The 16,212-nt window shown below is 46.9% G+C and overlaps 1 protein-coding gene and 1 pseudogene across 1 annotated transcript in view; both read right to left on the bottom strand.

Moving 5' to 3' along the window:
* The window catches only part of LOC145391972 (mitogen-activated protein kinase kinase kinase 4-like), a 503,013-nt gene that overhangs the window by 254,434 nt on the left and 232,367 nt on the right, over positions 1 to 16,212 (bottom strand). The window lies entirely within an intron of this gene.
* Positions 584 to 702, bottom strand: LOC145392020 (5S ribosomal RNA; annotated as a pseudogene).

A 16,212-nucleotide genomic window follows, 5' to 3' on the forward strand; every position in this document is an offset into this window, starting at 1 on the left:
GGAATGAAACAAGTTGAAGGAATGAGCATGTATATAATATATATATACAGTAATCCCTCCACTATCCGACGAAACAGAGCCAAAGGCATGTCCAGAAAGTGGTCCTGTCCGGATAGTGGGCACCAGCCTCCTGGACTTGTACTAATGGACCCTAACTCAGAAAAACACCTATACAACTCCCTCTGGACATGCATAGCACCTATTTAAGACCCAAATCACACCAATAAGGGACATAAAAGACTGAAATAAATGCAAAAGAACCATAAAATGAGGTTTTTGAGGTAGATTTATACAATATTAAACATTCTGGGTACTTACAAGTCCCTGGCTCCTGGACTGGTAGTTATGGACCCTAACCTAGACTAACTCAGAAAAACACCTCCCTACTGCACATGCATAGCACCTAAGACACTACATATTCACACCAATAAGGGACATAAAAGAGTGAAATGAGGTGTTTGAGGTAAGTTTCATTCATTGCCAGACGCCATGTATCCCAGACGGGGTGGTCAAGGGCTTAGAGTTAATTGTTTTACAGGGAGGGGCACTAATCCTCCACCAACCCCACTTGACATGTAGGGATGCCAACAGCATCTGGTGTTCCCAGGCGGTCACCCATCCAAGTACTAACCAGACCCAACGTTGCTTAACTTCGCTGATCGGACGGGAAGCGGTGTACTCATTGTGGTAAGTACAGCATGGAAAATACAGTACAGTACAGTATGAAACATTCTGCGTACTTACAGCAAGTCCATGGCCATCTCGATGAATAACCGCCTCCTCTCAGACTCTGACAGTAAGAAGGATTTCCTGAAGCACTTGCAGTACACTGTTCATGAAGTCTTGCACTTAACTTAGTCATTCGCACTCAGAAGTCCATTCTCTTTACACTGCGCACTCTTGTCTTACTTATGCTCCATTGTAACTTAATAAGTGTTGCAATCTGCACTTTAAGTCTTTCCACTCTTATAACCATTTTCTAAACCAAACACACTCAAGTTAGTTTACGCTAAATTTACAGTCCAAAAATTGTTTGTCTTTTCACTCAAATTTCTAATTTCTTAACAATACTGTACGCACTGCTTTTCTCTCACTGCACAACACTAAATTCCCGTGTGGTCTAGTGGAGAAGTTCTTGCCATTTAACCACTGTCAGAGTCTGAGAGTAGCACATGCAGGTGACCTAGGGGTGCGTTGCTGGGTTGTGGTGATGGCATACCCACTGCAGATGACTCTGAAGATAGACGCAAACTCACGTCGAGCGGTGACTCCACCGTGGCTGATGTGCTGGGCTGTGGCTTGGAGCATGAGGGCCTGTCTTGGGGAGGCAACAGAGTGGAGCCAGGGCTGGGCACAGCGGGGGTCACGGGCCTGAAAAAGCTGTCAATCGTTGATTGACGCAAAGAACGATGATTCTGACGATTAATGATGCACTGCCTGAAAGCATGCACTTCCTCCACAAGTTCTCAGGGCCCCATCTCCCTGTCGCAGTCCGGGTGTTTCAGGTAGTCCAGAACGAACTCTAGGTGTTCCTGGAGTGCACTCAGCTTGGGGATGGCTGGAGTAGTGTCATGCTGGGAAGAGTCCGCATCATCGTCGCCGTCCTCGTCGGAATCTTCAAGCTGGGTACTGACACCTGCAACTGAAGATGCGATCTCGATATCAGACAGGGTCTGATACCCAGGATCACCCTCGTCGTCATCCAACCACTCATGCACTTCGTCCACATCAACATCGTCCCCATGCGCATGTAGACGTGCATGGAAGTCATCCACGTCGAAACCTAGGAAATCGTACTCCACATCCGTTCCAAGAAGCAGACGAGACCAACCATTTTCTAGAGTCTTGACAGGGAAACTCCCTGTACTGTTGTTTGCAGATGATACTGTGTTGTTGAGTGAAGACGAAGGGGAGCTGCAAGGCTTGGTGGATGAGTTTGGGAGAGTGTGTAAGAAACGGAATCTAAAGGTGAATGTAGGGAAGTGTACCCCCTCCACAATATGTCTACCCCCGATGTATATATGTCCCCCCCCAATGCATACATGCCCCCACTAAACTTGCTAGGTCAGCACCCTTTCCCACGCCTGAAGACGGCGTTATTGCATCAGTTGATATCGGGCAGCCGACACGGGCAGACTGTTTTACTGTGAGCTTGTAATAAACTCCTTATCTAGCTGTTTGTACACGGAGTTTCTATCACCAAAGTATTGCAAGTTACATTTGGTAGCAGCGGTGTTTCGAACCATCACATTCTGACCGCCTCCTTGGATTTTTAGTGATACAACAAGATACACAACGCCTCGCATCTGCCAGCCTCGCCCCTCCTCCGTGCCTCTAGTGGTATAATCCCTTGGCTGTGCTTTTCGAGTGTACCATTTTTCTCACCAGTGCTCACCTTTCAAACAACCGCACCCATACGCCTTGTTCCTGACCGCACGTGTCGCTGTCGCCGACCTCCGCACCTGTTGCACCTGTTCCCAGCACCTGTTCCGGACTCATCACAGCTCCTGCCCCCACGGTGCCACTTATCACTGTCTGCCCGCTGCCTGCACACCACCATTCTCTGCATTTGCAACTCACCAGCTCTACACCTGCCTTGCGCCGACATCTGCCTCACCACCCACCACTGGCCTCCGCCGTCGCCCGCATCTGGTCTGCATTACGGAGCCTCCTAAGACCGCCACTTCTGCACTTCCAGCCATGGCCAACCCTCCACAGTCTATCTATCTCGACGATGCCAATCGTCCCAAATTTACCGGCCAGGACCCAACTTGGTCTGTCTATGATTTCCTCAGAGATGTCGAAACCGAAATAAATAATAGACAAATTACCGAGGAATCGCTCAAAGTAGCTTACCTCCTCGGTCGCTTGGATCACGGTAAATCAGACATCGGATCCGCGATCCGTGCAGGACATTTCGATAGCATTCGTACCTTTGCTGATTTTCGTACGGAACTCATCAGCCTTTGTTGCCAGCATTCAAATACCGCATCTCTCATGGGATTCATTAATCTCCTAAACCAACTAGATGAGGACTTGCGCGTCCCAGCGCAATATGCCAAGCTCCGCGAAGCTGCCGCTGCCATGAAAGCAACTAGTAGCGAGATGCTCCAATTACTGGTAGGCACGAAATGGTTAGAAGACAAGAATGGCGTTCCAATGCTTTCACTCACCAACTTTGCTGACTTAATTGGTTACCTCAGATTCCTTCACTGGCTTACTCCTAAACAGCGAGAGCTAGCCTTGGAAATCGGCTTCAATCCAGGAGATAAAATTATTCAGGTCACTAAAGCCATTCATGAAAGAACAGGTTCGAACTACACGCGTCAGGGCACCACCCAACCCTTGGCCTCCTCAGTCTGTCACACCTCCACTACCCCAGACCAATCTCGCTCCCATCCCACCACACGCGGCAGACCTGCCACACATCGCTCTCCTACCGCAGGTCGTGATCAATCTAGCGCCCGACGGAACAGACAATCTTCGATTCTTTGTTGGTACTGTGGTCATCCTGGACATCGAGCATCCAGTTGCGACCGTACATACAGACGTCCTCACTCCCAAACCAGACAGCGTACGCCTTCCCGCTCACGTCGTCCACACTGCAAATACCACAAATCAAGCACAACTCACACCACCGAGGAATGTCGTTACCTCAACCGCCCACAGTTGGGGGAAGCGCCGCGCCTGTATCGGACCAATATCACGTAGAACCAGAAACCCAACTCCCCATCCGCCATGTAGGTCCCATAACATCCTTGGGTTTAGTCATTCTCGGAAGCAGTCATGACATACCAACGTCATTCTTCTTGGACACCGGATCTATAGTAAATCTCATCTCCGAAAATTCCTTGCAAATTATTCATCGCCATCACAGCCACGTCAGTTTCCTAGAACCACCAGACATTCGCCTATGTGGTGTCAACGGCTCAGAGTTTAAGGTTAAGGGAAGAGTCACCCTTGAAGTCAAACTCCACAGAGCTTTGCCCCCTATCCTCATTGAATTTCATGTCACTAATGACCTGCAGTATCCCGCAGATGCCCTTATTGGTTTCTCCACCATGGCACAACATTCCATTGCATTATTACCTGCTTGTGGTAGTATAGACATTTCTGGATTCCCGGTTAACACTATGGAATGTCCCCGTCCTGTTCTTACGATCAAATCAGTCCTTCAATTACCTCTGTCCCTATCACTACTAAAAAGTCCAACCCAGCCCAAACCCCCCCTATCATCATCTGAGAATACAGAGATCATTCCTTTACTGACTGCGAGCAAGGACATAAATTCCTCAATGTCTCCTGATACATCATCTCAGCCCTCGAACATGGCTCTTACATCCTCTCCCGACAACACTATCGCTGACTCAGACGTGTCTCAGTTACCTACTCTGCCAGTATCACTAGATGAGTTCATGCTAGATGATGATCTCTTGTACAGGAAAACACTGCTAACAGGCAAAGATAAGCCCAATTGCGAAGTACGCCAACTTGTGGTCCCCACTGCCCTGATACCAAAGGTTCTTCATATTGTTCATAATACTCCTCAAGCTTCCCATCCAGGCAAAAACCGATGCTTGCGCCAAGCACGTCTCAAATACTACTGGCCAACCATGTGCCGCGATATCAATGCCCACTGTGACTCTTGCCTCTCCTGCCACCGCCACAAAGGATCAACCGGCTTACCAGCACCTCTCTTACAATACCCAATCCCATCACGACCATGGGAAACTGTCTCAATCGATCTCTTAAAACTACCTCTCACAGAATCTGGCGCTGAGTACTTGTTCGTAGCGGTCGACCACTTCTCCCGCTACTGTGTCCTCGTTCCCCTCTCCGACAAGACCGAGAAGAACGTTGCCCGTGCCCTTGTAGATCACGTAATTTGCCCATTCAGTACCCCTCATACCATTCTTACTGACAACGGTACAGAATTCAACAATAGCCTTCTAGATGAGATCTGTCGCCACTTTCATATCAGTAAGTGCAATGTTGTGCCTAACCATCCGGCTTCCAATGGCCTTGTAGAACGCCACAACCGTAAAATCTTAGAGTGCCTCAGACATCTAGGCTCCCATAGTTCGTCCTGGGATGACTGGATTCCCCAAGTGGCATCCTCCATCAATAGTTCCATCAATGCATCCATTGCTGAATCTCCCTTCTTCGTCCTCTTGGGTTTTGACAAGGACCTCCCATACTCTCTCTTATCCTCAAAGCCAGAACCCATCTACAACATGGATGATTATGTTAAACTAAAATTGGCCAACTTCCAGACAATCCACCAGTATGTCCAATCCACTTTGGCTTCCTCTCAGGAGGACATGCTGCAGCGCCAACATAAGTCCGCCTCTCCTATCACTATCAGTGTAGGCGATCTTGTCTTTGCTCATTCCCATACGCGTTCCTCTAAGTTGGATGACAAATTTACAGGGCCCTACCGCGTCCTCACTCAACAAGGCAACAAATTTCACCTCCAGGACCTGTCCACTAAGGACACCAGATGGGTCCACGTCGATGACTTAAAGCGAGCACCCTGTGGCCTCGTGTTGGAAGAGTCACTTACACAACCTCCTGCCCCCTCTTCCCCTCCTCCCATCCCTCAGTCTACCTTGTCTCCACCTATCCCTCAGTCTACCTTGTCTCCACCTATCCCTCAGTCTCCTTCATCTCCACCTCCACCTGCTCATTCATCAATCAATCAATATCGGTCCAAACTGCGCTCTGCCCATCAACCTCTTCATGACCTCCCCCATTAACTCTACCCTGATTTTCTAGGTACGATGTTAGCGATCTCCCTGCTGGCAGTGCTGACCCTCCTGGGGTCTGGGTCAGGTCAGGACGATGGTGGAGTACGTCCCGGGGCCTTGGTCGGCTCGGGAGGCGAGGTAATGCTTATCGACGACATCGCCTCTTTGCGCTACGATCTTGCGCCCCTGGCCGACGTAGCCATTGCCCTACCTGCCTGCGCACACCAGCTCCACGGAATCAGGAACCATCTCACGGCCCTCATGGGGACACACAACCCGAATGAGTATCTCTATAACCTTTTCCTCCCACTCTCCTGGTAGTTGCAATACATAAGTAACAGATTCACTGAGCTCAATGACACATTTTCCCTTCAGACACCCGTGGGTCGTTCTTGTGTGAAACGAGGTCTCTTCGACTTCGGCGGTGAGATTCTGAGTGGCTTGTTTGGCGTTGCTACAGCCCGTGACATTTCTGGCTTCCAATCTGATCTCACTCATTTAGCTTCAGCCCTAGAATCACAACGCCGAGTCCTTAAAATCCAACACACTATGTTACAGAAGCTCACAACCCAACTCAATGAAGTCACGTCCACTTTAAACAATTTCACCGATATCTTACAACGCCACCTTTCAGATCTCAACGTTATCTCTCAGTTCTTCTACCTCAAACTCAACCTGGATAATCTCCAACTGGCCGTTGACTCTCTCCTGTCTCAAGTCTCTACCTTGGTTCGTATCCTGGTCGATGCTATCAATGGCCGTGTCACTGCCGACTTAGTACCTGTCTCAGCTCTCCGTTCTGTCCTGGAATGGGCTCACTCCACCTTCGGTCTCTCCCCAGTCCTCCCTTACTCCTCCCTTGAATATTATTATCCTGTTCTCGAAGCCACTCTTCTCACTACATACGTCGTTGTCCATATTCCTCTCCGTTCTGCCATAACCTTTAACCTTTTCCACATCATTCCCTTCCCTTTCCGCCTCAACAACTCCTTGTTACAGGTATCTGTTCCTTCAGAATATTTCCTCCTCTCCCATGATCATCTTTCCGTTGCCTTCCTTTCTTCCACAGACCTCCAGCAATGTTCCTCCCTTACTCCGACCTCTCGTCTCTGTGCTGCCCACCTTTTCGCCATCTTCCCTAGCAGTGCCACACCCTATGAGTCTGCTTTAGTTCGCAACCATTCCATCTACTCGGCCTGTTCTTTTGTCCCAGCTCCTGACCTCCCGGTCCACCATGCTCACCTCAACCATGTCCAGTACTTCTTCTTTGCTGTTCCCATCTCTGTCACAATCATGTGTCCTGGTTCTTCCGTTCACTCCGTCCCCGCCAGTGGTCTCTACAAAGCACCTGACTATAGTACCGTCAAATCAGAGTCCGTCATCACTTACGCCACTCGCTATCACCAAGCTGTTCGTAATCACTCCTATGACATCTTTCAACCAATCGACATGCCTTCAGCCCTACCTTCTGCCAACATTACCATCACCTCCCCTCACTTGCGCATGCTTACCTTCCTCAATGACAGTGATTTCATTATGGATCAATTCTCTCTGGCCTTCAGCCGTTCATGGGTTCATCCAACAGTTGTGTTTCCTCCTGTGGTTATCGCTTTCATAGGTTTTCTACTCATCATCTGTGCAGTGCATTGTTGTGTCAGAAAAATGGAACGTCGACTCCAGGAAATCAGAGTCGCTACAGGCATAGTACGCCCTACACACGACGTAGAAACTCCCCGTACTTAGTGCCCTCGCATTCCGTGACTACCATTGCCATCTAACAATTACCCAAACTGTGAACAGCACTCTGCCTACTAGAAAATGATGGTATTTCTTTCATGCATTACTCAGTGACAGTGTATCCTACAAAAAAAAAAAAAAAAAAAATGAAGGAAGAACAACACTAGAACTCTCATATCTACTCCTTGTTTATCATGAATCAAACTATTATTGTGCAATTCCCATTATGTTTATATATCCCTTCGACCCTTACTGGATTTGTACCTATTATTCCTTGTATATCTTATATGTATATATCCTTCTAATTCCCTCCCCTCAACATGGCCATGTCTCCCCTACTGCCCCTGTATCATACTTGTCCCTTGTACAAACCTCCCGGTCCTGCCTTACTCCTATAATCAAACACCATTTCACTCCCGGTGTCAGGAGACACCGTCTCAGCTACCCGGGGGAGTAGTGTACCCCCTCCACAATATGTCTATCCCCGATATATATATGTCCCCCCCCCAATGCATACATGCCCCCACTAAACTTGCTAGGTCAGCACCCTTTCCCACGCCTGAAGACGGTGTTATTGCATCAGTTGATATCGGGCAGCCGACACGGGCAGACTGTTTTACTGTGAGCTTGTAATAAACTCCTTATCTAGCTGTTTGTACACGGAGTTTCTATCACCAAAGTATTGCAAGTTACAGAAGAGTAGTGATGGTCTTTGAGAGAGGTGAAGTCGGTGAATGTACAGCGAGGCTGGATGGTGAGGAATTGGAAAATGTGAGTACGTTTAAGTACTTGGGCAGTGTGATGAGTAAGGATGGAGGTTTGGAGGGTGAAGTGCTTGAAAGGGTACAGCAGGGAAGAAAGGTTGCTGGCTCTTTGAAAGCAGTGATAAGAAACAGGGAAATGAGAATGGAAGTGAAAAAGGTACTACATGACAGTATTTTGATACCAACTCTAACGTATGGAAGTGAAGCTTGGACGTTGTTGGAAGGACACAAGTCAAGAGTGAGAGCAGTGGAAATGAGTTATTTAAGAGGAGCATGTGGAGTCACATGGGGAGACTGGCTGACGAATGAGGATATAATGGAGCGTTGTGATGTGGATGTGGATGTGATAGGAAGCGTTATGAGGAACACACTGAGGTGGTTTGGCCATGTGGAGAGGATGGAGGGTGAGACACTGACGAAGACAGTGTATGTGAGTGAGGTGGAGGGGGGGGAAGAGGGAGGGGGAGGCCGAGGATGAGATGGAGAGATGGGGTGGAGAGGTATATGAGAGAGGGGGGTGTGAGTTGGGAGCGGGGCAGTGAAATGGCGGGGGACAGGGCGACGTGGAGGCGATTTGTTTGTGACCATCCCAAACAGGATTGAGGCGTCTGGCAATAGATAGATAGACATATAGATTGACAGGGATTTCCTTCCATGCACTGGCCCAGTTGTAAATGGCAGACTTGATGTTGTAGCAGCGAAGGTTTTCCAAAGTCCGCTGGCCTTGCGTGTCCCGTCCCTCCCTGCGCTCGTCCTCGTCCTCGAGAACAACCATCACCTTGTCCAGGAACTTCCGGTGATACAGCCTCTTCGTTGCCACAGTCACTCCTTGGTCCATTGGTTGGATGAGAGCAGTAGTATTAGGTGGCAGAAACATGCACCTAATGCGGCCATTCTCAGCCACCAAGTCCTTGTCGCACGGGTGGGCAGGTGCATTGTCGAGGAGGAGGGGGGCCTTTACCTGGTTGCGTGGGATTCCCAGTTTCTCCGTCTGGTAATGTATGATCTCCTTGACAAAACGGCGGTGGAACCAGTCTTTGAAGATCTGGGCTGTGAACCATGCCTTCAAGAAATGGTACCAGACGACAGGAAGGACATCCATCACCCCACGAAGACACCAAGGTTGCTTTGCACAGCCAACAAGAATGAGCTTAAGCCGGTGCATGCCATTAGCATTAGCACAACACAAAGCAAAAAGCCTTTGCTTAGAGAGCTTGCGGCCAGGTACACGCTTCTCCGTCTCCTCGGCTAGAGTGTTCGTTGGCAAAGAGCAATAGAATAAACCAGTTTCGTCAGCGTTGTAGACTTGACCGAGAGTGAGGCCCTCCCTGTCGATCAAGCCCTTCACCTTGGGCCGAAACTCCTCTACTCCATCCTCGCTAGGGTCCAAAGCTTCGCCATGAGACTTACTGTTGGTAAGGCCATGTCTTACCTTGAACGCGAAGAGCCAACCCTCGGATGCCTTGAAGTCTAGGGCGTCGTGAAGCCTGGCGAACTTCTCAGCAGCAGCCTTCAGCGCTGTACCACGTACCATCACACCAGCAGCACGTTGCTGTTGATACCAAATCAACGTGGAGCGGTCGACTTCAGCAAACTTGGGAGTAAACATCATCTTCCTCTCCATGTTGCGTTTGCTTTTCGATGAGAAGTCAGCCGTGTACTGCATGAGTTTGTCTCGGGATCTCTTGATATCAAACAAGGTAGATAGGGCCAGGTTGAACTCACAAAGGATGCGTGACAAAGACCATCCCGCATCTACTTTCTCCAATATCTCCCTCTTCTTCTCCAGAGTCAAAACCACTCTCTTCCTCTTCTCAGGCAGCGGGGCCATCATTACACACACAAAGGAGAGGCATGAGAGCAGCAGGAGTGCCTGCGGCAGGTAAGGCACCACCACAAAAGCTAGCACGTGGGCAGCCATGACGACGAGCGTACACTCACGACAAGAGACGGGCAGAAAGTGGGGAGTATGCAGGGGCGCTCTAGCGGACGTCGGAGGAATGACGCACCAAAACAAAGCTGTCCCGCGCTGCGCACACCAAGTTCAAATTATGGGCGGGAAAAAGTCGATTTTTTTTTTTTTTAATTTTTTGCGGTTTTTGGACCATTTTGGGAATATTGGATCCCGGGACGATTATGTCAGGCAAGTCGGGATGTCTGGAAAGTGGGCGTCCGGATAGTACAGGGATTACTGTAGTAGGAGAAGGAGTCATTTGCCTTGCTACTCTCCCTTCTTTGGTAATTATTTACTTGCATTTCTCAGTCTTCCAAAAAATTATTACTAAAAATTCTGTTGCATAAGTGATTTCACACATTATCATAACAGTAATTTTAGCTTTTGGTAATCAGATATCTATGCCTATAAAATACATATATTTTTAACAGGAAACAATGTTTATATTTGTATAGAATTACTGATATTTGGTAATGATATGAGACAACATTTAGTATAAGTTAACTCCATTAATGATTGCTGTTATATAACAAATTTACCCCACTCCTTAATAAAACTTAAAACCATATCTGTCAAAAACAAGTTTACTTTTAATTTTAAAACTTTCAAAATTAGACATGTAGTGCTGGCTGTAAAGTTGGTATTCACCACATAACATGTGGACGTAAAGAAATTGAATCTGCTGAGAAGGAAAGCAATGTAAAAGGATTCTTAAGAAGAAGAAACCTTTGACCTGATTTTTGGAAATTGCAGTAAGAAACAATGTTATTATGTTTCATGAAATATTATTATTTCATGTTAGTAAGTCATTTAGAAGTGAGGTGTCATTTTTATTTTATCACTAAGGCAAAGAATTGCATTCTTATTTGAAAAAAAATATAAAGCTCTTTTGCTATATTGGTTGGGTAATATGACAAGAACCATAATTTACCGTGACACAAAAATACGATCATTTCAAAAGAAATGGATTTATAAAAGCTATTAGAAAAATAGAAGTATTATGAATAGTTTTGAAAAAATCAAAGAACAACATTCATATTTCCAAAGAGCTGATTATGGGATCTGACAATAGATAGATGTTTTACTTATCTTGGTGATGAGAAATGTAATAAGCTTTTTGTTTAATCACTAATAGTATGCTACCAAAAAATTTTACATGCTTGGCAATGTTGTGTTTCTTTAACCAGTGAAACAGGAAAAGTGTATGATATACCTGATACCAATTAATCTGGCCAGGCATGTATGGCAACACTGTTCCTGCCGAGATTCTGATTGGCTGGAGGTGTTTGTTCGATTTCGTTGTTGCTTAAACCAATACTCTCTTTAATATCAGATGTGATACTGAGTTTGTCGACAATACAATCATGAAAAGCAATAAGAAATCCGTTATATACTTAACAAAAATGAAATTTTCGAAGGAAGATAGAGATATGAGTCAACAAGGTATTAAAATAGTCCAAGTCAAGGCCAGCATTCGAACAATTCCTTTAAATCTCCAACATTCCTTAATATAACAGAAAATTAAGGAAATCTGCTTAATGTAAGAGTTCGTATAACACACATTTAAATTATAAGATCAGTCCGCACCCTTAAATTATGCCACAACTCTGAGTAATTAAAAATTCTAATGAAAAGACAAGTTCTGCGGGGAGGGAGGCTTGAAAAAATTGCGAAAATCAAAGTAGGCTAAAGGGAAACTATTTCATTATATCTCCTCTATTATCATAGTACGGAAAGATCTTAAAATTTAAATGTGTTATACCAACGCTTAGATTAAGCAAGGATCCTTAATTTTCTGTCATATTACAGAGTGTCGGAGATTTAAAGGAATTGTTCGAATGCTGACCTTGACTTGGACTATTATAATGCTTCGCTGACTCATATTTCTATATTCCTATGAAAATTTCATTGTTGTCAAGTATATAACGGATTTCTTATTGCTTTTCGCGATTGTACTGTCGACAAACTCAGTATCACATTTGATATTAAAGACAGCATCGGTTTAAGCAACAACGATATCGAACAAACACCTCCAGCCAATCAAAATCTCGGCAGGAACAGTGTTGCCATACATGCTTGGCCAGATTAATTGGTATGAGGTATAGTATGGTAGGATACTTATTGACAGAGTTAGGGAAAGAACAGGGAGGCTTTAGGAAGGGAAGAGGTTGTGTAGATCAGATATTCATTCTTAAATCTTTAGTGGAAAAGGTTCTGGAGAAGGGAAAGAAGTTGTATGCGACTTTCATGGATTTGGAGAAAGCTTATCACAGGGTGGATAGAAAAGGATTGTGGAAAGTATTAAGAATATATGGAGTAGATGGGAAGTTGTTGAATGATGTGAAGAGTATGTATGATGGTGCTAAAGCTGCAGTGCGTGTGGATGGTGAACTGAGTGAATTTTTCTATTTGAAGGTTGGGTTGAAACAGGGATGTGTCATGTCTCCATGCTTGTTCAATCTGTACATGGATGGGGTAATAAAAGAGGTACAAGGTAGGGCAGTGGATGATGGAGTGGCCCTGGTGAGAGAGGGTAGTGTTTGGAAACTCCCTGTACTGTTGTTTGCAGATGATACTGTGCTGTTGAGTGAAAATGAAGGGGGCTCCAGGGATTGGTGGATGAGTTTGGGGGTGTGTGCAAGAAATGGAATCTAAAGGTGAATGTACAGTAGGGAAGAGTAAAGTGATGATCTTTGAGAGAGGTGAAGTCAAAGAATGTACAATGAGGTTGGATGGTGAGGAAATGGAAAATGTGAGTACGTTTAAGTACTTGGGGAGTGTGATGAGTAAGGATGGAAGTTTGGAGGGTACGGTGCTTGAATGGGTACAACAAGGAAGAAAGGTTGCTGGTTCCTTGAAAGCAGTGATAAGAAACAGGGAAGTGAGCATGGAAGTGATACCAATTCTAACATATGAAAGGGAAGTTTGGATGTTGTTGGAAGGACACAAGTCAAGAGTGAGAGCAGTGGAAATGAGTTATTTAAGAGGAGCCTGTGGAGTCACATGAAGAGACAGGCTGGCAAATGAGGATATAAAGCAGCATTGTGGTGTGGATGTGATAGGAAGCGTTAGGAGGAACACATTGCGGTGGTTTGGCCATGTGGAGAGGATAGAGGGTGAGAAACTGACGAGGAGAGTGTATGTGAGTGAGGTGGAGGGGAGGAGAGGGATGGGGGAGGCTGAGGATGAGATGGAGGGATGGGGTGGAGAGGTGTATGAGAGAGGGGGGTGTGAGTTGGGAGCAGGGCCGTGAAACGGCGAGAGACAGGGCGATGTGGAGGCAATTTGTTTGTGGCCACCAGGTACGGGATTGAGGCTTCTGGCAATAGATAGATAGATAGATAGCTATTATTTACTTCTGATATTGTGTGCACAAATATAACCATTTAATCAAATAAAACTGAATTTGTTATTAAAAAAAAATACATTATTTTTTTTTAAACCCACTAAAGTGGGTAAAATAGTGTTTTTTTTTCAAGTGGGTTTTACTGAAAAAACCCGGGTGGGTAAAACCGGGTTACCCACTTTGGTGCCAACCCTGCTTGGCAGGGGTGGATGAGGTAAGGGTCACCGTGACGCAGGAACGGAATTGGACGAGAAGTTTCAGACTTTATTTTTCTGCACCTTGCTGAGTCACAGAGAAGACTGAGGTACCTTGTGTGAGGTGGCAGGAGTCTCTCCCTGCCTTTGGTGCCGAGATCAAATGGTGGCTGGTTCAAACAAAGGGATGAATATATTACCGGCTCCTCCAGTCACCCAATGGTCACCGTCCACCGATTTTTACCGTGGCATATGACACTTCCAGGCATGTTGGGGTTAAATTTGGTAGCAGTTAACCCCTAGAGACCGATGTCTGATGGTTGTCAGTTTTGAGTCCTGCTACGTAAAGACAGGCCGAATATACAGTAAACCCTGTACTATCCGGACGCCCACATTCTGGATATTCCCACTTACCGGACATAATCGTCCCGGGATCCAATATTCCCAAAATGGTCCGAAAAACGCAAAAAATTAAAAAAAAATCCGACTTTCTTCCGCCCGTAATTTGAACTTAGCGCGCGGGGCGCGGGACAGCTTTGTTTTGATGCGTCATTCCTCCAACGTCCACTAGAGCACCCCTGCATCCTCCCCACTTTCCGCCTGTCTTTTGTCGTGAGTGTATGCTTGTCGTCATGGCTGCCCACGTGCTCGCTTTTGTGGTGGTGCCTTACCTGCTGCAGGCACTCCTGCTGCTCTCGTGCCTCTCCTTCATGTGTGTGATGATGGCCCCGCTGCCTGAGAAGAGGAAGAGAGTGGTTTTGACTCTGGAGAAGAAGAGGGAGATATTGGAGAAAGTAGATGCGGGATGGTCTTCGTCACAGATCCTTCATGAGTTCAACCTGGCCTGATCTACTTTGTTTGATATCAAGAGATCCCGAGACAAACTCATGCAGTACACGGCTGACTTCTCGTCGAAAAGCAAACGCAACGTGGAGAGGAAGATGATGTTTACTCCCAAGTTTGCTGAAGTCGACCACTCCACATTGATTTGGTATCGACAGCAATGTGCTGCTGGTGTGATGGTACGTGGTACGAAGCTGAGGGCTGCTGCTGAGAAGTTCTCAAGGCTTCACAACGCCCTAGACTTCAAGGCATCTGAGGGTTGGCTCTTCGCGTTCAAGTTATGACATGGCCTTACCAACCGTAAGGCTCATGGCAAAGCTTTGGATGCTAACAAAGATGGAGTAGAGGAGTTTCGGCACAAGGTGAAGGGCTTCATTGACAGGGAGGGGCTCACTCTCGGTCAAGTCTACAACGCTGATGAAACTAGTTTATTCCATCACTCTTTGCCTACGAACACTCTAGCCGAGGAGACGGAGAAGCGTGTACCTGGCCGCAAGCTCTCTAAGCAAAGGCTATCTGCTTTGTGCTGTGCTAATGCTAACGGCATACACCGGCTTAAGCCCATTATCGTTGGCCGTGCAAAGCAGCCTCGGTGTCTTCGTGGGGTGATGGATGTCCTTCCTGTCGTCTGGTACCATTTCTTGAAGGCATGGTTCACAGCCCACATCTTCAAAGACTGGTTCCACTGCCATTTCGTCAAGGAGGTCATACATTACCAGACGGAGAAACTGGGAATCCCACGCGACCAGGTAAAGGCCCTCCTTCTCCTCGATAATGCACCTGCCCACCCGTGCGACAAGGACTTGGTGGCTGAGAATGGTTGCATTAGGTGCATGTTTCTGCCACCTAATACTACTGCTCTCATCCAATCAATGGACAAAGGAGTGATTGTGGCAATGAAGCAGCTATACCGACGGAAGTTCCTGGACGAGGTGATGGTTGTTCTTGAGGACGAGGACGAGTGCAGGGAGGGACGGGACACACGAGGCCAGCGGACTTTGGAAAACCTTCGCCGTTACAACATGAAGTCTGCCATTTACAACTGGGCCAGTGCATGGAAGGAAATCCCTGTCAAGACTCTAGAAAATGGTTGATCTCGTCTCCTTCTCGGAACGGATGTGGAGTACGATTTCCTAGGTTTTGATGTGAATGACTTCCATGCACGTCTACGTGCACATGGGGACGATGTTGATGTGGACGAAGTGCATGAGTGGTTGGATGACAAAGAGGGTGATCCTGGGTATCAGACCCTGTCTGATATCGAGATCGCATCTTCAGTTGCAGGTGTCAGTGCCCATGTTGGAGATTCCGACGAGGACGGCGACGATGATGCGGACTCATCTCAGCATGACACTACTCCAGCCATCCCCAGGCTGAGCGCACTCCGGGAACACCTAGAGTTTGTTCTGGACTACCTGGAACACCCGGAATGTGACATGGAGATGGGCCCTTGGGACTTGTGGAGGAAGTGCGTGCTTTCAGGCAGCGCATCATTAATCGTAAAATTGTCGTTCCTTGCATCAATCAATGATTGACAGCTTTTTCAGGCCCGTGACCCCCGCTGTGTCCAGCCCTGGCTCCACTCTGTTGCCTCCCCAAGAGAGGCCCTCATGCTCCGAGCCACAGC

The sequence above is a fragment of the Coenobita brevimanus genome, chromosome 20 (assembly GCF_032717465.1).
Source record: "Coenobita brevimanus isolate Jiangsu-jjx chromosome 20, ASM3271746v2, whole genome shotgun sequence".
In the NCBI taxonomy this organism is placed as follows: domain Eukaryota; kingdom Metazoa; phylum Arthropoda; class Malacostraca; order Decapoda; family Coenobitidae; genus Coenobita; species Coenobita brevimanus.